At 37.9% G+C, this 26,804-nt stretch overlaps 1 pseudogene; it reads right to left on the bottom strand.

Moving 5' to 3' along the window:
- LOC142842510 (amine sulfotransferase-like) overlaps positions 1-23,739 on the bottom strand; it is a 35,564-nt pseudogene extending 11,825 nt beyond the window's left edge.
- Between the last annotated feature and the right edge of the window lie 3,065 nt (positions 23,740-26,804).

Genomic DNA, 26,804 nt, shown 5'->3' with positions numbered 1-26,804 from the left:
CAATAGTTATCCACAAATCCAGCCCCACAGAAAGTAACAGCAGAAAATATTCAGCCAAAGGAATCTAGCTGTACCCACAAAAATCACAGGTAACAAGTAACCTCACACCAGCAAACTCCAATAGGAAGCACACATACACTATCACCACCACCACCACCACCAAAACCAAAATTGCTAACAATTAGCAATTAACAACCACTAGTTATTAATATCTCTTAATATAGGTGGTCTCAATTCACTTATGAAAAAAGGTAGGCTATCAAAATGGATACTAAAACAGGACTCATCTATCTGCGGCAGACAAGAAACACATCTCAATCTCAAAGACAGAGATTGTCTCAGAGTAAGGGTTGGGAAAAGATTTTCCAAGCAAATGGACCGAAGAAACAAGCGAGTGTAACTATCCTAATCGCTAAGAAATAGATTTCAAAATAAAATTAATCAAAAGAGATGGAGAAGAACATTTCATATTCATCACAGGAAAAATCCATCAAGATGAAGTCTCAATTATGAACACCTATGCCCCCAAACAAGGACACCCTCATTTGTAAAAAAAAAAAAAACAAAACATTATTTCAGCTTAAATCACTCATCAAACCCCACAAGCAAATATTGGGAAACTTCAATATTCCACTTTCACCACTGCACAAGTCTACTAGACAGAAACTTAACAGAGAAATAAAGAAACAGACGTCATGACTCAAATGGACTTACCAGACAGCTATAGAACATTCCACCCCCAAATAAAAGAATATACTCTCTTCTCGGCACCTCATGGAGCCTTCTCTAAAATTTACCACATACACCATTGCAAAGCAAACCTCAGCAGATACAAAAAAAAATTGGAATAGCCCCCTGTATTTTATCAGCTCACCATAACTTGCAGTTGGACTTCAACCACAATGCTAATTGTAGAAAGTCTACAAATTCATGGAAATTGAACAATGCTCAAATGAATCATCAATGGGTCAAGGAAGAAATAAAAAAAAATTAAAGACTTCCCAGAATTCAACAAAAATGAAAGCACAACATACCCAAACTTATGGGACAGTATGAATGCAGTACTAAGAGAAAAGTTTGTCTATTATGTTGATTTTCTGAAAGAACTGACTTTTTGTTTTATTGATTCTTCGTATTGTTTTCAGGAAGGTGTGATCTACTGGCTTCTGCTCTAACTTGACAAACTACTAATATTCTGTGTTACCCTTCACCTCGGTTTCAATTAATATAGGATCATAACCTAGGAAATGAAATGCGTATACAGGAAAAAGCCTGAGTCACTAAAACTAGCTTCAGAGAGAAAAATTCTCACTTGGGCACCCTGCCGGAGTCAAAAGCAAAGTCCCAAGAAGAGATTCCTTTATTTCAACTAGCTAGATGCTAATGAAAATCAAGCCTGCAGGGTAGTATAGCTACCAAGGCTATGTTCCCAGCCACTGCGGAACTTCACAGCCACACCTGCTCTGAGACATAAGGCACCTCCTTGTCAGTTTACTGGTTTCTTGTGACTCTGAAAACACATGGTTGATACTATTGTTACCACCTATGGGATTGCTAACTTGTCTGTATGCCTATAAACAGAAAGTTTTGTGATTCTTCTTCTTCTTCTTCTTCTTCTTCTTCTTCTTCTTCTTCTTCTTCTTCTTCTTCTTCTTCTTCTTCTTCTTCTTCTTCTTCCTCCTCCTCCTCCTCCACCTCCTCCTCCTCCTCCTCTTTTTCTTCTTTTTCTTCTTCTTCTTTCTCTCACTGCTTCTTCATTCCAAGGAATAAAGAACATGTAGTGGTAAAGTACGTGAGTTGACTTATTAGATTTACCCTCAGATCCAATTAGCCAGGCTTTTGCCTGCCATAGTGAATCTTTCTGGATTCTGCCAGGTTTAATGTGCTTAACCCCAAAATAAACCTCTATACAATAAGGAAGGTTTAACATATGAAAATCTGTCATTTTAATCTATCATATAAATAAACTACAAAAACCCACAATCATCTCATTAGATGCTGAAAAAGCTTTCAACAAAACGCAATACCTCTTCATGATAAAGGTCTTTGAGAGATTAGGGTTACAAAGGACATACCTAAACATAATAAAGACAACATACACCAAGCCAACAGCCACCATACAACTAAATGAAGAGAAACTTAAAATGATTCTACTAAAATCAGGAAAAAGACAAGGCTGTGCACTTTCTCCATATCTGTTCAATATAGTACTTGAAGTTCTGATTATAGCAATAAAACAACAAAAGAAAACCAAGGGGAAATGTATTGGAAGGGAAGAAGTCAAACTTTCACTATTTGTAGATCATATGATAGTATACATAAGTGACCCCAAAAATTCTACCAGGGAACTGCTACAGCTGATAAACATCTCCAATAATGTGGCAGGACATAAGATTAACTAAAAAAAAATCAGTGACCCTCTTATATACAAATGATAAATGGGCTGAGAAAGAAATAAGAGAAACATCACCCTTTAGAATAGCCACAGATAACATGAAATATCTTGGAGTAACCAAGGAAGTAAAAGATCTGTATGACAAGAACTTTAATAAGTTTTTGAAGAAAGAAATTGAAGAATATATTAGAAAATGGAAAATCAAAAAAAAACCATGCTCTTGGTTACTTAGGATTAACATAGTAAAAAATACAATATTACCAAAAGCAATCTACAGATTCAATGCAATCACCATCAAAATCCCAACAGAATTCTCAACAGAGCTTGAAAAAACAGTACTCACCTTCATATGAAAAAAACCCAAAAATCTCAGGATAGCCTAAACAACCCTGTATACTAAAGGAACTTCTGGATGTATCACCATCCCTGACTTCAGGCTCTACTATAGAGCTACAGTATTAGAAACAGCTTGATACTGGCATAAAAACAGATATGTGGATAAATGGAATCAAATTGAAGACCCTGACACTATTCCACACACCTATGAACATTTGAATTTTGACAAAGAAGCCAAAACTTTACAATGGAAAAAAGAAGGCATCTTTAACAAATGGTTCTGGCATAACTAGATGCTAACATATAGAAGAATGCAAATAGACCCATATCTATAACATGTACAAAACTCAAGTCCAAATGAATCAAAGACCAAATCCATTTACACTGCACCTGATAGAAGAGAATACGAGAAATAGCCTTGAGCATATTGGCACAAGAGACCACTTTCTAAATATGACGCCAGTAGCACAGACTCTGAGAAAAACAATCAATGTATGGGACCTACTGATACTGAGAATCTTCTCTAAAACAAAACAGCAGCCTCCAGAATAGGAAAACATCATCAATTCCACATCTGACAGATGATCTCCAATAAATGTAAAGAACTCAAGAAACTAGACACCAAAATACCAAACATTCCAATTAAAATGGGGTACAGATTTAAACAGAATTCTCAACCCAAAAACCTTAAATGTCCAAAAGACATTTGCTCAACATGTTTAACCATCAGGAAAATGCAAAGCAAAGCGACTCAGAGATACCATCTTACACCTATCAGAATAGTTAAGACCATAAACACTGATGACTGCACATTATGCTAGAGATGATGTGGAGTAAGGCAAACACTCCTCTGTTGCTGGAGGGAATGAAAACTTATACAGCCACTTTGGAAATCACTATGGCATTTTCTTAGAATGTTTGGAATCAATCTACCTCAAGACCTGGTAATACCATTCTTGGGCATATACCCAAAGGATGCACAATCATACCGCGAGGAAATTTGCTCAACTATGTTCAAAGCAGCATTTTTTATAAGAGTCAGAACCTGGAAATAGCTTAGATGTCCATCAAATTAAGAACGGATAAGGAAATTGTGTTATATTTTCACAATGGAGTATTAGTGGTAAAAAAAATAATGACATCTTGAAATTTGCAGGCAAATGGATGGTACTAGATAAAAATCATCCTTAGTGAGGTAAGATGTCCCAGGTCCAGAAACACAGACATGGTATGTAGTCACTCTTAAGTGGATATTAGATGTAATCAAAGGATAACAAAGTTATAATCCATAGCCCCAGAGATGCAAGCTAAAAAGGAGGACTTTAAGAGGGACACATATGGAAAGAGCCAGGAAGGAAAATATTAAGATCTCTTGAGTAAATGGGGAAGAGGGTAAAAGGGAGGAGTTGGAGGATAAGAATATGATGAATCAACAAGACCAAGTTAGGAGAGAACAATGAGGAAGATATCTTGATAGAGGAAGTTAGGGAGAAGAAACCTGGTACTAGAAAAATTCTCAGGAATCCATGAGGACGACTCCATTCCAGTCTCCTAGTAATAGTGTCTGAAAAGGCCTTCTTCTTTATTCAGATTAATGACTACCCTAATTGTCATCATTGATTCTACATCCAGTAACTGCTGGAAGCAGATGCAGTGACCCACAGTCAAGCATTCAGCTGAGCTCCTGCACTTCATCTGAAGAGAGGAGGACAGATCAAAATAACAAGGGAAGTAAAGAGCATGGTGGGGAATCCCAGAGAGACAGCTGACCAGAGCAATTGGGAAATCAGAGACTATAGACTGACAGCTGGGGAACCTGCATGGGACTGAACTAGACCCTCTAAATGTGGGTGACAAATATGTGGTTTGATCTTTTGGAGGGGGCGCTGGCAGTCACACAAGGACCTATCCCAGGTGCATAAATCTGCTTTTCAGAGTCAGTTCCCTATATTGGGATACCTTACTCAGGCTTGATATTAGGAGTAGGGGCTTGCTCCTGCCTCAAGTTAGTATTCCAGACCTTGTTGATTTCTGAAGGAAGGCCTTTCTCCCTCTGAGAAATGGATTGGAAATGGGAAGAGGGGAGGTGGGGGATGGAAGAAAATATTAGAGGGGGAACCGGTGTTGGTATATAGATTGAAAATTACTTTTTAACAAAAAATATGAAAAATAACAATAAAAAGAAAAATCAGTTTTCTAAAACTAAAATTAAGAATGTTATTGATAGAAACACAAACAATGGGGATGAGGTAAAATAGATTCATATCTAGAAGTGATAGAAAGCAAACTGACCAGAAGAATGTAGTAAAATATTGGGCTAATGATAGACACTTTCCACACAAACAAAAATAATGATGGCCAATAAACATCCTACACGCTACTTCCAATATAAGAATGAGGATGCAAATTAAGATACATTTGAGACACCTCTTCCTAGATGCCATGTTTATAAACATCTAAAATTCTGACATGTCAAGTTACTAGGGAAACGCTACGAATTCATCTATTGAGCATTTCTGCAAGAAATGACTAATAGACTTTCTTCAGAATTACTGTACTACCTATGTAAGTGGAATACTCTGGTCATTGTGGCTCTGCAGCTCTATTCATGGGTGTGGGTTCTAGGGAAACTGCTGGGAGAGTACCAGGAAACACACTCAAGAATGTTCATAGCAGCTGCATCACAGTGGCAAAACATTAGAATAGACTAATTATTCAGTATTTAGAGAAGGCATCATGGGTACAGTAAGTCACTAAGCTCTATGACATACTTTGACTTTTTTGTTCTTGAAAACTTTTGGCACCAAATAATACGGGAGGTGGGAACAAAAGATATGAGGTGATGGCATTTTGGCAAAGTTCACATTATGAATATTGTACTCAAAGAATGGTGCTCTGTCTACTGTTTGGATGTTTTCAGTGTTGTTCCTGTGTCCCTCAAAATAAATCAGGCTGAGGATCTGTTGTGTTCAAATGGTACCTGTAGGAACAAATAACAACCCTGTTTTTAGTGCTGAAGTAGGTTTTAATAATACCAATAGTAATGTATCCGTTTTAAAAAATAACTTGGAGCTTTCTTTTCCTTTAGCATGCTAAGCATGCTTAGATATGCCACTTTTTCATTCCCCTTTGTCTGTATTGAACACTCACATCAGTAAGGCTGAATTCTACACCTCTTTGCTCCGTTCTCACTTACAAAGATGTGGTTATTGGTAATGAGAATCCAGATAATTCTTGTAGTATTGTTGAAATGACAGTATGTGGAAAGGAGAATATTTATGCACTTATTATTAAACCAAAATACCACACAGTTGTAGCACACACCTTCAATGCCTGCAATCGTGAGGCAGAGGTAGATGGATCTCTGTGAGTTCGAGGCCATTCTTGTCTACAAGAGGTAGGTGCAGGACAGGTTCCAAAGTGACAGAGAAACCCTATCTTGAAAAAACAAAACAAAATTGATGTGAGAGTCCCCTATGTGTGTGATTACCATTAGTGAATAAAGAAACTTCCTTGGCATGTTAATAGGGCAAAACTTAGGTAGGTAGGGAAGACTGGACTGAATGCTGGGAGAAAGAATGGTCGTGTCTAGGACATGCCATGGCTCCTCTGCCAGAGATAGATGTGCTGAAACTTTGCTGGTAGGTCATGACCTTGCAGTGATATACAGATTAATAGAAATGGGTTTAATTAAGATGCAAGAGTTAGCCAATAAGAAGCTAGAGCTAATGAGCCAAGCAGTGGTTTAATTAATACAGTTTCTATGTGATTATTTTGTTTCTGGGCAGCTGGGTCGAACAAGTGGTTCCCTGCAACACAAAATAAAAAAAAACAAACAAACAAAAAACAAAGACGAATACCATATGACCTATTTATGCCACTCACCAGATTTTGGATATGTGACTATGAAGACATCATCATCTCTAATTTCCTGATCATCCATGTTTTCCACTATGTTCATGTTAACTAAACTTCTTTCAAAGTTATAGCCTCTGAAGTTAAGTACATATTCATCTTGATTGTCCATAGTGATTTACCTAGAAGCAAAAATGACAAAATTTTCTTCACTATCATAGTATTTTCCAATAGTGAGTAATGCTTTTGTGTGGTCTACATGTGCCAAGCACCACTGAAATGTCCCTCACATATTAATATTTACTATAATAAGCACTTATATATGCTATATGATTTAAATTTAAAAGAATCTTATGTTTTTACATTTTTATTATCACTCTATAAAATATGAAGAAACAAACATAGCAGGAATTTAGAAAGATTTTTCTGTCATTCCAGATGGAAAAACTGATCTTAATTCTAAACATACAGGAAATTAGGGTACAGAGGATGCAACCGATCAAGTTATTCAAGGTTGTTCAGTTTGTCAAGTTAGAAAGAAGACAGCAAACAATTGGGGTAGAGTACATGTTTGTAACTGAAATGTTTCTTTGTAAAATAAATTTTTATTTTTTATTTAGGGGTCATATTATACAGGTCCATATATCTACATTGCATGGCAGCTATAATTCTGAGCATCCTTCAGAGCACAATTTACATCTGCCACACAGAAGGTGCTCACCTAGCCTTTTTAGGCAACCTGATGCCACCCTAAACAAAGGATTACGATATGCCAATGTCACGCTGCTCCTTTTTTTGTAATTTAGGAGGTTGCATGAGGAAGAGGTGTTAATTCAGTCTACATGACAGAGCAGCCATAGTTGTGGAAGTTACCTAACTCATTCAGACCTGCTACCCAAGAAACAGAATGCTAATGAATCCCCCTCAGTTTTCCTTTTGATATAAACGCTGTTTGTATAATAAATGTGGGTGATCTTCAGGATTTGAATGAGCTCTGAAATGCCCTCCTGATATTGCCCTGTGAACTCTGCCTCAATTATTCCCATGCCTCCACTCTGGTTCAAGATATAATTTTATTGTGGTTGGACCCCGACATAGTGGCATCCAATGTGGAGCTGATCAGTGAACCCTAAAAAGCACGGTAGAAGTGACCAGATGTATGGAGGAGAATTTGAGAAACCCATTAGAAAATTGCACTACAGGTGGATATGTAAGTAGCAAGCACTCAGAAATAAAGAATAGAATTTAAAAAAAAAGTATAGAATAAAGCAGGACAATAAAATTGGGAGTAAAAAGTTTGTAAATATATTGAACTATATAGGTGAAGGAAGAAGCAATAAAATAGCATAGAGTTGATTGGAGATATTTTAAAGGATAGAGGAGCAAGAGAACAGCAACATCAGATACAGGATTTTTTAAAATTTATAGGGCATCTATGTTCTTGGTTTTCTGAGTTCAGGACTTTACATGCCATGACGTGGAAAGAAGTTGGGATAAAGATTCAACATTATTGTGATTATGGATCAGAAATCATCCCCATAGACACACATCATTTCTGGATCCTAATACAGGAAAGGTTGGACTAAAATCCTGTACATCAGGAGATACTTCCCTCTGAGTCAGTTAGAAGGGAGACAATACCCTCTACACCACCAGAGGAGTTGCTAGATGCTTTTACAGAACTGAGTGGTTACAATCATTCAGAGCCTAATGAATTAGAGTATTAGGAAGAGGAATCTTCATCTCCCTCATTAATAACCAGCAATGCTGAAAGACAGGAAAATGATAATGAGATTCAGAAAGAGCTAAGAGGCTTGAAAAAGTAACCTCACTATAGCAGAGACAGGAAACTCTGAGGATCCAGGACTCTTGCCAGAAGAGTAATTCTCTTCCTACTGTAATAACTGGTTTAGATTCACCGATGATGGTACAAAATGCTCCAAAGGCGAGGCAAATGCCTAATTATAATAATGAATCTCCTTTACAACTTTACAAGCCACTAACAGAGGGGAAGAGATGCAAAGATTTCAATTGTATCCCATAATAGAACAAAGAGATGCTCAAGAGAATTTGCTTAGAATACATACTTCCATATCATTTATGTTACCCAAAGAATTAAAGACTGACTGAGCTCAGTATGGCCTAATGGACCCATTTACCCAAATGCTATTAGAAAATATTGCAATAGAAGTACTGCCCCCAGGGGATTGGAAGCAGATAGCCAAAGCTTGCTTGACAGGAGGAAACTATAACAATGTCAGACCACAGTTAAGAGAAACAGGGCTCAACAGGTTCCTATTTCATATGAAATGCTTGCAGGTGAGGGACGTTATATAGGAGCAGATCAGTCATTAGACTTTGATATGGCAATGTATGTCCAAATTAGTGCAGTGGCCAAGAAGGCCTGGAATAGACTTTCATCATCAAAAGAAAAGACTGAGGAGTTGTCTAGTATAAGACAGGGACCTGTAACAGGAAGGGCTGCTTGTTTGTCCTGGCTGACCACAACTGAAATAACCTCAGAGAAACTGTATTAATTAAATTACTGCTTGGTCCATTAGCTATAACTCTTTATTGGCTAACTATTGAATCTTAACTTAACCCATTTCTATTAATCTGTATATCACCATGAGGTTGTGGCCTACCAGCAAAGTTCCAGCACTTCTATCTCTGGCAGCAGATTCATGGCATCTCCCAGACTCCTCCCTTCTTCCTCCCAGCATTCAGTTCCATCTTTCCCACCTCCCTAAGTTCTGCCTTACCAAAAGGCCAAGGCAGTTTCTTTATTTATTAACCAATGAAAGCAACACATAGACAGAGGGACCTCCCACACCAGGGACCAGATGAATTATTTCAGGACTTTGTTTCCAGACTAACACAGGCATCTTATAAGTTGATTGGAGACAAAGAAGCAAGACAGTTAACAATTAAACAGCTAGCCTTAGAGAATGCCAATGCTAAATGTGAGGCGGCTCTAAGACCTTGTAGAAAGCAGAATAACATTACAGATTATATCTGAATTTGCACAGATATTGGCCAATCATATACACAGGGAATGGCCATAGCTGCTACCTTGCAAAGAAAGACAATTAATGATGTCCTATCCCAACAAAGAGTTCTAGGCCCAGGGAGAATGGAAGCTACAGGTCTTCCTGGAAGCTGTTTTGGATGTGGTCTTACAGGGCATCACAATCAGGACAGACAATGTCCTGATAGGAGAGTAAACCTGAGGACAAGAAGAGAAGCAAGAATATGCAGGAGATGCAGGAGAGGAAAACATTGGACTAGTGAGTGCAGATCAAAAGGAGATGACCTAGAAAATCCCCTTTTAGGGGCTAGCCTCAGGCCCTGAGACAGAATTAATTATGGGGCAATTCAACAACTTCTCCTCCCACAGGGATATCCATTCAGGACCTTTTTAGAACAACCATAGGAAGTGCAGGGCTTGACCTCAGTTCTTCCATATGCATGGTTCAGACACCCAAAGTAGGGATGCAAGCTCTCCCCATTGGGGTTTATGGGCCCTTATCAAAGGCCCTGTAGGTCTGTTACTAGGAAGAAGTTGCACCATTATGCAAGGAATTATTGTTGTTCCTGGAGTCAGTGATGCTGACTTTGAGGAAAAGATCAGGGTAATGACTCACTCACCAAGTTGAGTTTCTGTAATAAAAGCAGGTCAGAGGCTTGCACAATTAATTTTACTACCTGATGTGCAAACCAAAAATCAGGTTAAGAAAGATAAGAGAGGAAAGGATGAATTTGGTTCATCAGATGCCCATTGTCTACAAGCCACAGGACCTCAGAGAGAAGAACTCACTTTGTTTATAAATGGAAGAAGATTTTTGGGTTGTCTATATACTGGAGTGGATATTTTGGTTATAACTTCTATCCAGTGGCCTTCTAAGTGGCCAAAGACAGATACTATTACACAGCTACAAGGAATTGACCAGACTCGAAATCCTGAACAAACAGTAATGAGCTGCACTGGAGAGGGCCATGAAGGAACTTTCCAGCCACATAGTATTCCTCATTTACCTATTGGGGCTGAGATATTATGTCCAGAATTGAGGTATATTTATATTCCCTCAGTACACCTATTACTAATCAACTGTTTCAACAAGGATTATTGCCTAATCAAGGTCTAGGCAAGGAAAATAAGGGAAGGATCGAACCTATTATACTGATGGTAGACATCCTAGGGCAGGATTGGGGTATTTTTAGGAGAGATCACTGAAAATCTGCACTCCATGCCTACCCAGTATCCTGGGAAATGATGAGCCTGTATGGATAAATCAGTGACCTCTAACAGAAGAAAAATTACAAGTTGCCCAACAGTTAGTGCAAGAACAACTGAATAATGGACACATTACACCATTAATTCACTATGGAATTCTCCAATTTTTGTCTTTAAAAAGAAATCAGGAAAGTGGAGATTGATTCAGGATTTAAGGGAGGTCAATGGAACCATGCATCTGATGGGAGCATTAGAACCAGGGCTGCCTTCTCCTACCACAATACCAAAAGGCACCCATAAAATTATTTTAGACTTAAAAGATTGTTTTTATACCATCCCTTTGGTGCCTCAAGATTGCCAAAGATTTGCTTTTAGTATCCCCTCAGTTAATTTCAGACAGCCAATGTAGAGATATCAATGGAGCATCTTACCCCAGGGTATAACACAGTACCACCTTATGCCAGAAGTTCATAGCTCAGGCTATACGAAATGTCAGAGATCAATTTCCACATTTTGTCCATTATATGCATGATATCTTGGTTGCCCATAGAGATGTAGGACTTTTACTTGAGATGTATGAACTACTACAACAGAGCCTTAGCCATGTGGGGCTAGTTATTACCCCAGAGAAAGTGCAGAGGCATCCACTTTTCCAGTATTTAGGTCATATGTTATACCCTGAAGAAATTAAGCCTCAAAACGTTGAATTCAGAAAGAATGGTTTAAAGACAATAAATAACATTCAAATGTTGTTAGGAAATATATAACAGCTGAGACCTTATGTAAGGTATCCTATAAGAGACCTTGAGCCTCTAAGTGAAATCCTTAGTGGGGAGGACAGTCACAAATTCCAGCAGACAGCTTTCAGAAACTGCCAGACAGGTTCTCTCCCAGGTAGAACAGGCTAAGCAAGATGAATAGTTACATATATTAATTACAGCCAGATGTGGCAGGTGTGTATTTTACCCACAAAACTAGATCCTACAGTGGTTTTAGGGCGAACCAAGCCACTCGTAGGGATGCACCTTCCTGTATTGTCAGGTGAGGTATTAAATCCTTATTTGAAGCAGTGGCACACTTAGTCTCACTTGCTTTTCTTCTGTCCATGTCTCCTTTACCCAGCACTGTTCCTTTATTGACCCTTATTTAAGTTGAGAGAGCTACGTATTTTTAACTGGCTATGACTTTGTTTTCCTTATTGAAACACCCACCAGTTGTGGCTATTTCTGGAGTGTTCTGCTCTTGAAGTAGAATTGAAGCTCAAACGGGGTACCTTGAAGCTACGTGGGAGGTCTTAAATGCTGAGCTATTCCTGAAGTCCAATGGAGCAGAAGGATGTCTCAACTTTAATAAAACTTGTCCTACATCAAATTGCAAACGCTACCATGGAAACAATACCAGCAACTAAAACATTACAATCAATCCCCCAAATAGAAGTCCCCACACAGTACTGTGAGGAGTCAGGACTGCCAGGAATCTGAAAACTACTAACCCACTGTCATGGAATCTAAGGAGAGAGTTTGGTGAAAGATTCCATACATGGAAGAATGAAGCCAGATCACTATCACTCACCCTATATAAAAAGCAATTCATAATGGGTCAAATACCTTAAAGTAAGACCAGAAACTCTGAAAATGCTAGAGGGAAACAGAAAGGAAAACTCTTTTTGAGGTAGGCAAGTGTTTGGCTTAGTCTTAAGAAAAGTCAGATTAGACCGAATTAGAATGGCCGTGTTTAATAAATGTGACATTCTTGGGTGGACCAAGACAGCATGGCAGGGAGAGGAGCCCACACAAACCCAAAACTATGTGTTTCTTTTTCTGAACTGAGCCTAATTACCCTGTTGCTTAAGTCCTGACCCTCCTCGGGGATGGGTTAGCGCTTGGCAGGCTGAGAGTTGGAGTCAAACTCAATATTACATTCCAGACTCTTTGGATATAAGAGTGTGTCACTTTTAAATTGGGGCTCTCTAACCTAAATTAACAATGCTACAAAAGCTCATGGTTTCTAAATGTGCATTCGTGTCCAGTCCCCACTACAGTTTCTCTCTCTCTGTCTCTCTCTCTCTTCTTACTCATGGCCCGCAGTTTGTCCTGTCCCACTTCCGTTTCTCTGTACCCTGCAGGCTTCCAACACACCACCTGGAGGTGCTGCTGGCTCCTGTCCCGCTCTGAATTTGGGAATCTAAACCTGAATCCCTTTCCAATAGGCCAAGGACAGTGGAGGCTAATGCCCATCACTTTTGTAATGGTGCTCGCCCATCAGCTGTTTCCCTGGCCTTGGCCACCTATTCTCGATCACTCTAGCCCCACTCTGCTCCCGACCTTCCCTGCTGTTTACCACTTGGGCAGCCTTTTACAAAAATTTCTTTTAAATTGGGACTAACACCTAACTTAAACAAGGCTCCATAAGCCCGTGGTTTCTGCCATGTGCTCCTGCCCCACTATCAGCCTCACTGTTTCTCTAAGCTGTTTTTAGTTTGTCTCACTCTAAATTTTTTAAAAAATAAATAAATCTGTTTCCCCTGTCTTTCCACCCTTCTGGCTTCTGCCACCTAATTAAGCCAAAATTTTAAATTGGTCAGCTAACACAGGCTTCTAAAATTATTTTTTTCTGTTTGTCAGAATGATATGGCCACAGAATGTCTGTGTAATATATAAATGTTTCTTTGTGAATTTGTACTCATTATAAGGTTCTTTGACTTATTAAAATATTTCTTTTAAAGTTGCTTATTTCTTGTTTGCTTAGGTAATATAATATCCTTTTGAAGTCTTTGATGGAGTTGAAGAATGGTTAGTTATAGTTTTCCATTGTTATGATAAAAGATAAATAGATATAAATATTGTAACTGTAATTGTTGCTTTATAACTGTTTTGTTATATGTAATTTTACTATGCTAAAGTTAAAGCCTTTCTTTTTTGTTTAAACAGAAAACGGGGAAATAGTGTAGGAGGGTCATCTGTCTATGTGTTACTTTCATTGGCTAATAAGGAAACTGCCTTGGCCTTTTGATAGGCCAGCCCTTAGGTGGGCAGAGTAAACAGAACAGAATTCTGGAGGAAGAAAGCAGAGTCAGGCAGATGCCATGAAGCTCCAGCCCAAGATGTACATGGGTTAGAATATTCCTGGTAAGGATCACTTCGTGGTGCTACACAGATTATTAAAAATGGGTTAATCAAGATGTGGGAGTTAGCCAGTAAGAGCCTAGAGCTAATGGGCCAAGCAGTGTTTAAATGAAAAAAAATTCCTTTTAATTTTACATCTACTAACATTGAAAAATGATAAGTAATTGGATAACATGCATGCCTAAATTTAGCTTATATGACTAGTTTGAATAACAGTACCTTATTATCATGTGCCTTAACAGATCTAAGGGCATGGCATTCTAACAACAAGAGCTTCTAACACAGACATGTAACATCCATAGCACCCTTTAGCTCTTCAAAGATGACAGAAGATTTTTTGTTTCCAGGCTTTGCCTCTGGTTTTGGCAAAACAACCCACAAACCAGAAAGCAGCCTTTTACCTCTTCAGCTTCCTGATTGCTTCTTCACCTAGGCAATCAATCATCTCATCCTGCCAAGACAGGTAGACTAAAATCTTTCCCCCACAGAAAAAATCTTTGGGCCTCTTGTACTCAGCAGCTAATGGTAAGAACTGCTTCTGAGACTGGTGCTGTCCAAGAATTAAGGAGAGTATTTGGGATTGCCTGTATTGCTAAAAAAGATGTCTCATATTTACTCATTTGCATTTGACAACTTAAAGCACTGTTAACTTATTACTTCATCCATGACACTAACATACAGACAGGTATGCCCCTTTTACAAGCTTCATAGTCCAGGACTAACAGGTTTCAGGTACGTCTCCAGAGGTTCAGAGTTCCCAATTTCCTTTATCTTTTAACCTAAAGCAATAGCCTTTTGCTATGGTACCAAGATGTAAATCTGTTCCAGCTCTCAAAACCAAGTCTAGGAAAAAAAAAAAAAACACCTAACAAGTCTTCAGAGCCTTTTGCTAACCCCAGCCAGTTTCAAGCATATTTTATAAGTTATTCCTGCTGTCTGGGCCAAGACCAACCTACAAAGTGCACCCCAGACAACACCAAAGACATGCAGCAGCTCCTGGGACTTCACCATTGGTACCAACTCTCCTGGATTAAGAGCACCTGCCAATTAAAATCTGGTCTTAAATAACCCTGGGTTATCTGCTATTGTGTCCCATCCTATGGCTAGCCTCATTTCACAGGGCCAATAATTACAATGTTTTTTCTTCTGACTACCTTCCTTCTCATACTCCAGGATGACAGCAAACCATATGCTGCCCCAGCCATACCTCTTACCGAGCATGATCTAAATTCCCAGCTCTCCTCTCTCCCACATTGCCCCCGTGCACACAGGATATAGCCAGACTTGAGCTGATACCCCTATGTCCAAGGAGTCTAGGATGTTTAGTCAAAAGTGAGACCCCAGTCCTCTAACATACCTATATCCAAAGAATCTGGAATGTGATATTGAGTTGGACTCCAATTCCTAGACTGCCAAGTGCTTGGACTCCAGCTCCTAGCCTGCCAAGCACTGACCCTTCCTCGGGGAGGATCACGGCCACTTCAACAGGGTCTTTAGGCTTGCTTCGGGAAAAAAAAACATGTGGTTTGGGTTTATGTGGGCTCCTCCCCCTGCCAACCTATCCCAGCCTGCTAAGAGCATCACAATTATTAAACACGGGCATTTTAATTCGGTCTAATCTGGTTTGATTGGCATTCTTTGGGTTGGTGGCACAGCTTTTCTTAGGATTAAACCAAATGGTAAGGTTTTCTGAAAAGGATTTAATAGCTAAGAAAATAATACAACTAACAATAAAAGTTAAAAAGTTTCTAAACTCCAAAGGAACAATTAATTCAGTGAGCATAAAGCCTAGAAAATGAAGTTGTTGCTTGGTATACCAGTTATACCTGGAATTTATAAAAAAACTAAAAAAAACTATAACTATAAAAATAAAGGCCCAATATAGAAATAATCGAATGAAATGAAACTCTTATATATTCATGTTATTTCTCATTTTTAGATTCTAGATTTTCTGATACATAAAAACGCATACAAATGAGGGTCTGGGAGAAGAAAGGAGAATGGCATTAGGGGTAGAGGAAAGTGAAATAAAGGGGGCATGGAGGGAGATGGGTTCAAAATGCATGATGAGTTAATCCTTGAATGATAATTTCTTTATGAAACATAGTGCAATAAGGTTATGCCACTAAACACAAATGATAGCCATTTGTGTACGCACTAACATCTCTGTTATATGATATATTGTCATAAGGGATATGAATAGGTACAGACTAATAGGAAATACAATGAAAATAAATAATTAATATATGTAAACATATTATTTGATAGACTAAAATAGATAAAAAATTCACCTATTAGTAATTACTAGCAAAATTTCAATGAACATACTATCAGTTAACAAAATTTTTCACATTAGTAAGATTTTTGATTAATTATTACTTTTATCTGAGATTAAACACAAGAAAGGAATAGCTAAAATAAAATGAGACTAGCTACGCAAATTCAATAAATTTACCTTCATTCAGAGAGGGAGAGAGAGAAGAGAGAACTTAAAGACATATTACACCTTTGCACAATCCAGTGCATGCAAATATCTGCATAGCATCTGTCAGATAAATCTCTACTTAATACTTAAATTGGTAAGAGGATATGCCCCCTTTATTTCCCTTTCCTCTACCCCTACTGCCATTCTCCTTTCTTCTCCCAGACCCTTATTTGTATGTGGTTTTTATGTATCAGAAAATCTAGAATCTAAAGATGAGAAATAACACGAATATATAAGAGTTTCATTTCATTTGTTTATTTCTATATTGGGCCTTTGTTTTTTATAGTTATGGGTTTTTTAGTTTTTTTTTTATAAATTCCAGGTATAACTGGTATACCAAGCAACAATACCGTTAGAATGGTTTATTTCCCACAACCCACCCTGCCCTCAAGTCTGTTCTTTCACCTGCAAGGTCCTTGGACCTCTGTAATACTGCCCACTCCAGTGCTGAGGGGACCAGAGAGAACATTGCAACAGAGTTTGCTCCAATATTGAGGGGACCTAAGTGAAGGCAGACCAAGAAAAACTCCCAGGTACTCAGACAGTCACAGCAAAAAGATCAGACTAAGACACCAAGACTCTGCTGGCCTCATTTGAAGGAAGAGATGAGTAGGCGCCAATGCAAGAATTCCTCCAACATCCTAAAAAGAAACATGGTAACACTAGAACCCAGTGGACACACAACAGGAAGACTTGATCATCCTAATCCAAAAGAAGTAGAAGAAAATGATTTTAAACATAACTTTATGAATGAAGGAGACCTTAAAAGAGGAAGTAAAAAACTCCTTTAAAGAAATGGAAGAAAAGACAAACAAAAATGTAGAAGAAATTAGTAAGTCCCTCAACGATGCTCAAGAAAACTATGGAAAAGCAATCAAACAGGTGAAGGAAACAGTTCAAGACTTGAAGACCAAAATAGAGGTAATGAAGAAACAGAGACTGAGGGAAGGCTGGATATAGAAAATCTGGGTAAATGAACAGGACCTAAAGAAACAAGTATAACCAACAGAATACAAAAGATAGAAGAAAGAATCTCAGGTGCTAAAGATACTATAGAGGAATTAGACTTCCTGGTTAAACAAAACATTAAATCCAACAAATTCCTAACACAAAACATTCAGGAAATCTGGGACACCATGAAAAGACCAAACCTAAGAATAATAGGAGTAGAGAAAGGAGAATAACTCCAGCTCAAAGGCACAGAAAATATATTATAGAAGAGAACTTTCCCAACCTACAGAAAAATATCCCTATGAAGATATAAGAAGCTTACAGAACACCAAATAGCCCGGATCAAAAAAAAACCCTTGCCCTATAATAATCAAAACACATAACATACATAATTAAGAAAAAATATTAAGAGCTGCTAAGAAAAAAGGTCAAGTAACATAAAGGTAAACCTATCAGAAGTACACCTGACTTTTCAATGGAAACCATAAAAGTCAGAAGGTCTTGGATAGATGGCTGCAGACACAAAGACACCATGGATGGAAGTTCAGAGTATTATACCAAGCTTTCTTTTACAATCGATGGAGAAAATAAGATATTCCAGGACAAAAACAGATTTAAACAATTCATATCCATAAACTCAACCTTACAGAAAGTACTAGAAGGAAAACCACAACCCAAGGAAGATAACAATACCATAAAAACACAGACATCTGATAACCCTCAACCAATACAACTCAAAGAAGGGAAACACACAAACAGTACCAGCAAAAAATAACCAGAGTTAACAACCACTGGTCATTAATATCACTTAATATGAATGGACTCAATTCACCTATAAAAAGACACAGGTTAAGACGTGGATAAAAAAAAACAGGATCCAACATTCTGCTATTTCCAAAAACACACCTCAACCTGAAATATAGATACTACCTCAGAGTAAAGTGTTGGGAGAATTTTTCAGTCAAATGGACCTAAGAAACAAGCAGGTGTGGCTATCCTAATATCTAACAAAATTGATTTCAATCTAAAATCAATCAGAAGAGAAGGAGAAAAACACTTTGTACTCATAACAGGAAAAACTCATCAAGATGAAGTCTCAATCCTGAATATCTATGCCCCTATTATAAGAGTATCCACATATGTAAAGAAAACATTACTAAAACTTATCTCGCACATCAAACCCCACACACTAATAGTAGGATACTTCAACATTCTTCACACACCAATGGACAGGTCAATTAGACAGAACCTTAACAGAGAAATAAGAGGACTAACATACGTAATGAATCAAATGGACTTAACAGACATCTATTGAACATTCCACCCGAACAGAATAGAATATACCTTTTTCTCAGCACCTCATGGAACCTTGTCTAAAATAGATCACATACTTGGTAACAAAGCAAACGTCCACAATACAAAAAGAAATGGAGTAACCATCTGTGTTTTATTGGGTCACCATGGAATAATGTTAGAATTTAAAAACAACCCCCAGAAAGCCTACGATCTCATGGAATCTGAACTATCATCTACTGAACCACCCATGGGTCAAGGAAGAAATAAGAAAGAAATAAAAGTATTCCTTGAATTCAATAAAAATGAAGAAACAACATATCCAAACCTATGAAGCACTATGAAAGTGGTGTTAAAAGGAAAGTTCATAGCACTAAAGAAAGCTCACATTAGTAACTTAATAGCACACATTAAAGCTCTAGAAAAAGAAGAAGCAGACTCACTCATGAGGAGTAGAAGACTGGAAATAATCAAACTGAGGGATAAAATGAACAAAAGAGAAACACAGAAAACAATCCAAAGAATCAATGAAAGAGCTGTTTCTTTGAGAAAATTAACAAGATTGACAAACCCATATCTAAACTAATCAAAAGGCAGAGAAAGAACATCCAAATTAACAAAATCAGAAATGAAAAGGGGGACATAACAACACATACTGAGGAAATTCAGAGAATCATTAGGTCTTACTACAAAAGCCTGTACTCCACAAAATTGGAAAATGTAATATAAGTGGACAACTTGTTAGATAGATACCATATACCAAAATTAAATCAAGACCAGATGAGCATTCTAAATAGAATATACATCGAGAGGAAATAGAAGTTGTCATCAAAAACCTCCCAACAAGAAAGCCAGCACATTACATAGGATCAAAACCCCGTGCCATTGTCCTTTGCGTCTCATCAGCCCTCATTGTTTGCCATGTTCAGAGAGTCCAGTTTTATCCCATGCTTTTTCAGTCACAGTCCAGCTGGCCTTGGTGAGCTCCCAATAGATCAGCTCCACTGTCTCAGTGGGTGGGTGCACCCCTCGTGGTCCCAACTTCTTTGCTCATGTTCTCCCTCCTTCTGCTCCTCATTGGGACCTTGGGAGCTCAGTCCAGTGCTTCAGTGTGGGTCTCTGTCTCTATCTCCATCCATCACCAGCTGAAGGTTCTATGATGATATGCAAGATATTCGTCAGTATTGCTCTAGAATAGGGTCATTTCAGGTTCCCTATCCTCAGCTGCCCAAGGAACTAACTGGGGACCTCACCTTCCTAGAGATGGACGGAGGGGGGAGGACCTAGGACTTACCACAGGGCAGAAAACCATGACTGCTCTTTGGACTGGAGAGGGAGGGGGAAAGAAGTAGGGGGAGGGGGAGAAGGGTGGGAGGAGGGGAGAAGGGTGGGAGGAGGGGGAGGGAAATGGGAGGCTGGGAGGAGGTGAAAACTTGTTTTTTTTTCTCCTTTTCTCAATAAAAAAATGTACTATTAAAAAAAAAAACCTCCCAACAAAAAAATATGCAGGGCTGGATGGTTTTAGTGCAGAATTCTACCAGAACTTCCAAGAAGAGCTAATATATATACTCCTCAATGTGTTCCAAATAATAGAAACAAAAGGAACATTGCCAAACTCTTTTTATGAGGCTACAGTTACCTTAATACCAAAACTGCACAAAGACTCAATCAAGAAAGAGAATTACAGACCAATCTCACTCATGAGCATGGAAGCTAAAATTCTCAATAAAATTCTGACAGACCGAATCCAAGAACACATCAAAAAAATATACATTATGATCAAGTAGGTTTCATCCCAGAGATGCAGGCCTGGTTCAATATATGAAAATCTATTAATGTAATTCATCATATAAATGAATTGAAAGAAAAAAAACCCCATATGATGATTACATTAGATGCTGAAAAGGAATTTGACAAAATTCAACACCCTTTGATAATAAATTACTGGAGATATTAGGGATACACAGATCATATCTAAACATAATAAAGGCAATATACAACATGCTGAGAGCTAACATCAAATTAAATGGAGAGAAACTCAAAGTGATTCCGCTAAAATCAGGAACAAGACAAGGCTGTCCACTTGCTTCATATCTTTTCAACATAGTGCTTGAAGTTCTAGCAATAGCAATAAGACAACATAAGGGGATCAAGTGGATCCAAATTGGAAAGGAAGAAGTTAAACTTTTGTTATTTGCAGACGATATGATAGTGTACATAAGTGACCACCAAAACTCTACCAGAGAACTTCTATAGCTGATAAAGACCTTCCATGTTGTGGCAGGATACAAGATCTATTCAAAAAAATCAGTTGCCCTCCTATACACAAAGGATAAAAAACCTGAGAGGGAAATCAGAGAAACAGCACATTTCACAACAGCCCAAATAGCATAAAGTATCTTGGGGTAACCCTAACCAAGGAAGTGAAAGGCCTATTTGACAAGAACTTTAAGTCTTTGAAGAAAGAAATTGAAGAAGATACCAGAAAATGGAAATCTCTCCCATGCTCTTGGTTAGGAAGGATCAACATAGTAATAATGGCAATCCTACCAAAAGCAATCTATAGATTCAATGCAATCCCCATCAAAATCCCAACATAATTCTTCACAGACCTTGAGGGAATAATAATCAACTTATTATGGAAAAACAAAAAACCCAGGATAGCCAAAACAATACTGAACAATAAAGGAACTGCTGGAGGCATTACCATCCCAGCTCTATTATAGAGTTACAGTACTGAAAACAGCTTGGTATTGGCATAAAAACAGAGATTTTGGCCAATAGAATTGAATTCAAGACCTGGATATTAATTCACAAACCTATGAACACCTGATTTTTGACAAAGAATCTAAAATTATACAATGGAAAAAAAGAAAGCATCTTCAACAAATGGTGCAGGCATAATTGGATGTCAACCTGTAGAAGAATGAAAATAGATGCATATCTATCACCATGCACAAAACTCAAGTCCAAATGGATTAAAGACCTAAATATAAACCTGACCACACTGGACCTGAAAGAGGACAAAGTGGGAAGAGTCTTAAATGCATGGGCACTGGGGGGACCACTTCCTAAGTATAACCCAGTAGCACATACAATAAGAACAACAATGAATAAATTGAACCTCATGAAACTGAGTAGCTTCTGTAAAGCAAGAGACACAGCCAATGAGAAAAAAGTCAACCTACTGAATGGAGAATAACTTCATCAGCCCCACATCAGACAAAGGACTGATCTCTAAAATATATAAAGAACTCAAGAAATTAGATATTAAGAATCTAAATAACCCAATTAAAATGGTATACTGAACTAAACAGAGATTTCTCAACAGAAAAATTTCAAATGATCAAAAGATACTTAAGGACATGATCAACTTCATTAGCTATCAGAAAAATTAAAATCAAAACAACTTTGTGTATACCATCTTACACCTGTCAGAATGGCTAAAATCAAAAATACTATGATTGCTTATGCTAGAGAGGATGTGGAGTAAGTGGAACGCTCATCCATTGCTGGTGGGAATGTAAACTTGTGCAACCACTATGGAAATCAGTGTGGTGATTTCTCAGAAAATTGGAAATCCACCTACCTCAGGTTGCAGCAATACCACTCTTGGGCATATACCCAAAAGATGCTCAATCATACTACAAAAGCATTTGTTCAACTATGTTCATAGCTGCCTTAATTGTTATAGCCAGAACTTGGAAACAACCTAGATGCCCCTCAATGGAAGAATGGATAAAGAAATTGTGGCACATCTACACATTAGTGTACTACTCAGTAGTAAAAACTAATGACATCTTGAATTTTGCATACAAATAGATGGAATTAGAAAACACTACCCTGAATGAGGTAACCCAGCCCCCCCCCAATGAATATGGTATGTAGTCACTCATACGTGGATTCTAGCCATAAACGAGACATTGAGCCTATAGTTCATGACCCTAGAGAAGCTAACTAATAAGGTGAACCCAAAGAAAAACATAAATAGATCCACCTGGAAATTGAAAGCAGATAAGATCACCAGACATAGTTTGGAAGCATGGGGTTAAAGGGGAAGAAGGAAGGGGAGAAGGTGAAGAGAAGGGGAGAAGGGGGAAGTTAGGGAGAACTTGAGTGAATCGGATAGTTGAGATGGAGGAAGGACAGATATGAGTGCAATGAAAGAGATATCTTGAATGAGGAAGCTTTTTTCGGATTAGCGAGAAACCTGGCTCTAGAAAAATTCCCAGGAATCCACAAAGATAACCCCAGTTAAGATCCTGAGTAATAAACGAGAAGGTGCCTGACCTGGCCTTGCCCTGTACTCAGATGATGATTATTGTAAATGTCACCATAGAACCTTCATCCAACAACAGATGGAAACAGAGGCAGAGACCCACATCAGAGCACTGGACTGAGCTCCCAAGGTCCACTTGAAGAGTGGAAGGAGTGAGATTATGAGCAAGGAGGTCAAGACCATGAGGAGTTCACCCACTGACAAAATGTACCTGAGCTAATGGGAGCTTACCAACTCCAACTGAATGGGAAATGAACGATCATGGAATCAAACTAGTCCCTCTGAATGTGGTTGACAATTGGGGCAGACTGTGTCGGCAATAGCAATGGCAATGGCACTGGAATTTTTCTCTACTGCAAGTACTGGATTTTTGATATCCTATTCTCTTTGGATATATTCCTTTCTCAACCTAGTAGTGGGGAGGGCCTTGAACTTTCCACATGGCAGGGTGCCTTGTCCTCTCTTAAGATTGGAGGTGGTTGGGGGTAGAGTTTGTGCAGGTAGCGGGAGGGGAGGGGGAAGAGGGGAGGAAGTGGGAATTTGGATTGATATTTTTTAATGTAACAAAAATGCATTAAAAATTCATATAGAGCCTTGATATTCATTTTGTAAAGTGGTCTGTATTTCCTTATTATCATTTAATTCCAAGGAAAGGAGAAAGACAGAAAATTCGAGAGAAATGAATAAATAAGGCATGCAGAAGAGAAAATGAGGCTTGAGAGATGCCATTTACCTTTACTCACAGCTCCAGATTAGTTGAAGAAATAAAATCAAGTCAGCTCAAGTGATAAGAATGACAGGGATCAAGGGGTTGCTGAGGTACAAATAGCCTTGACAGAGTTTGTTTTGGCAGGTGCATAGTGAACTAAGGAAGGCATGGGTACTTCAGCCTTGATAAGTTGGGTAAAAGTTGACTTTTATAGAAACCTATCATGTTCCTCCAGGAACCACAAACAACCACAGGAAAACAAAGTTCATATTTACTCAGTTACTGACATCCCCAAGTAAATGTAGGATGTATTTGAAAGCGACAGCTGCAATGTGCTTTGATGACCTCCTTGAATAAAAGGTGATCTAGCCTGTCTGGGATTCTGGGCCTGGTTCCATACCCTAAGGTTTTATCTTCAGTGTCCCATGAGGCTCTCTTGTTGTTCATAAAGCCCATCTCTTCTGTTAGAAACAGTATATAGTAACAGAGGATTCTGCGGGTTTTTTTTAACCTTGCTGAGTAAATACATTCATTTTCAAATTCTCAAAGTGCCCTTTCTTAGCAATGCTTCCCAATCCTGTCTGTTTTCTTATTAGTAGATAACCTGCATTTTATTTTCTACAGTAGTGGGCTTTCGCTCCAGTTCTGTCCTACCATCTTCTCTCATCTCTTAATCCATTGTTCTGTCTTCTGTTTCTTACATAAACTGCTATTGAGTAATTTAATAATGACTCTCAGGTTCCCACAAAACACAGAATTTGACCCCAGAAGAGATTCTTAATCTGTTTAATGTAAAACTTTCCCTGATAAGGGAACAGGACATAATCTGGGGGTAATTTAATCAAGGCGATTCCTACGTGTTCAAACTGAAGTGTTGCAAACTGAAGCAGTGTTTGCAAAATAATCCAGTTTGTGAGGGCCCTACAGTGTCAAGTGTGGAAATAGGTATAGTAAATGGCTTACTCAAAGGAGCAGCCGAGCTAAGCATTTCTGACTGTGTTACACTAAACACTAATTGTCACTGAGCTGAATGCTTTCAGGGTCCAATGATGCAATAGAGATTTGTATTGGTATGGATCTTGGTTTACTAACACCAATTTAAGGTCAATTTTGTTATATGTGTGTGTGTGTGTGTGTGTGTGTGTATTTCTGCTCTTGCTTAAGGTATTGTGATTGTGTAGATCATCTAAAAATGTAATGCATATTTAAAAATATAAGTTAATAGATAATCATCTATAATAGTCAAGCTTGTAGTTATGTTAGTTAAATTTTCTAGATGTAAAGATATGTATTTCAGTTACACAGGTATTCTTCAAATTTTTCAGAGACCTTCAGAATATGTTATTTAAATATTTTAATAACTTAGGACTTCTCATGACAATAAGACACATCTGCTCCTGGCAACACAAGCTACATCAAGAGAAAGATTGGCGTCACAGAGACTCCTTATGGAGTTTTTTAGTCATTTAGGCAAGAAACTGATCCGGCCTGGACTGCTAAAATGGATATACAGGACCCACAGAGAAATGACTGCTAAACTTGCCTAAAGGTGAGTTGATTCTTCAGGGTTTCTGCTTCATGAAAGAGTCTGCTAGACATTCTGCAGGATACAGAAAAATATAACAAACTGCCAATATAGGCAAACCTGCCTTTAAAATTTCCTGCTTCATGGAAAAGTCTTCTGGATACTATGGGCCTCTAGGCTTAAGATGGATGCCCCCACAGTACAAAAGAACTTTAGGTGACTGCCTAGGCAGCAAGATGTCTCTGTGAATTCTAGAGTTTTGGAAGTTACTTACAATGTACTTCCTGTTTACTTTGTTAATTTTGTATCCTTCTGGAGATTTTGATGGAGTTGAGGTATAGATAGTTATTATTATAGTTTTTCTTAGTTATGATAAAAGATAAAGTATATATAAATATTGTAACTGTAATTCTTGCTTGATAACTGCTTTGTTATATGTAATTTTACTATGTTAAAGTTAAAGCCTTCCTCTTTGTTTAAACAGAAGAAGGGGAAATTGCATGGGAGGTCCTTCTGTCTATGTGTTGCTTTTATTTTATTTTTTGGTTTTTTTTGAGACAGGGTTTCTCTGTGGTTTTGGAGCCTATAATGTGTTGCTTTTATTGGTTGATGAATAAAGAACTGCTTTGAACCTATGGCTCGGAAGAGTAGAGGTAGGCAAGAAGGATTGGAATGAATGTTAGGAAACAGAAGGGTGGATTTAGGAGAAGCTATTGAGCTGATGCCAGAGTCAGATATGTAGAAACTTTGCTGGGAAGCCACTGTCACATAATGACACACAGATTAATAGAAATGGATTAAATTATTATCTAAGAGTTAGTCAATAAGAGGCTAGATCTAATGGGCAAAGCAGTGACTTAATTAATACAGTTTCTATGTGATTATTTCTGGGGTCTGGGCAGTCAGGAAACAACAAATGGCCAAGTGACTTCCTCCTAAACTATGAGACATTTGAAATTTATATATAGAATTTGGAAGTTATATATAGAAGGAACAAGATAAACCACATGCATACACACATAGGGGTGGGACACATACTGTTGGAATAAAATACAAACAATTGTTGATTTAGTGATGGTGAAAACATGAACAAAATTGCTTTTCTCTCAAATATCTTTCATTGAATTTGGAAGTATATAAAGATAAGAAAGGTTAGCTGGACATTGCAATGTGTACATTTAATGCCACCACTTAAGAAGCAGAGGCAAGTGAATCTCTATGAGTGCCAGGCCAGCCTGACCTACATCACAAGATCCCAGTCAGTTAATGCTACATAGTCAGACCCTGCCTTAAAAAAATAAAAGGTTTTATCCAACACATAACTAACAATGATTGTTATTCCTTTTACATTTCTTTAAATTAGTAAGATAAATAAACCACCCAATAGAACATAAGACTAAAAGCATGAATAAGTAACAATAAAAGTAATCTGAATAAAGTATTAAGCTATACACTGAAATTTCTATTTTGCCATATTTATGGATATAACTTAAAATATTTCACAGAAATTAAGACATTGTATCAATGTTTTCAATTAAACTATCCAATTTGCTTGTATTGCTTAGGTCTATTAAGGAATATTATATAATAGTATGTGATGATTCTGTATCCTTTATG

This window comes from Microtus pennsylvanicus, chromosome 1 (genome assembly GCF_037038515.1).
Source record: "Microtus pennsylvanicus isolate mMicPen1 chromosome 1, mMicPen1.hap1, whole genome shotgun sequence".
Classification (NCBI taxonomy): domain Eukaryota; kingdom Metazoa; phylum Chordata; class Mammalia; order Rodentia; family Cricetidae; genus Microtus; species Microtus pennsylvanicus.
This window is presented reverse-complemented; position numbering and strand designations above follow the sequence as displayed.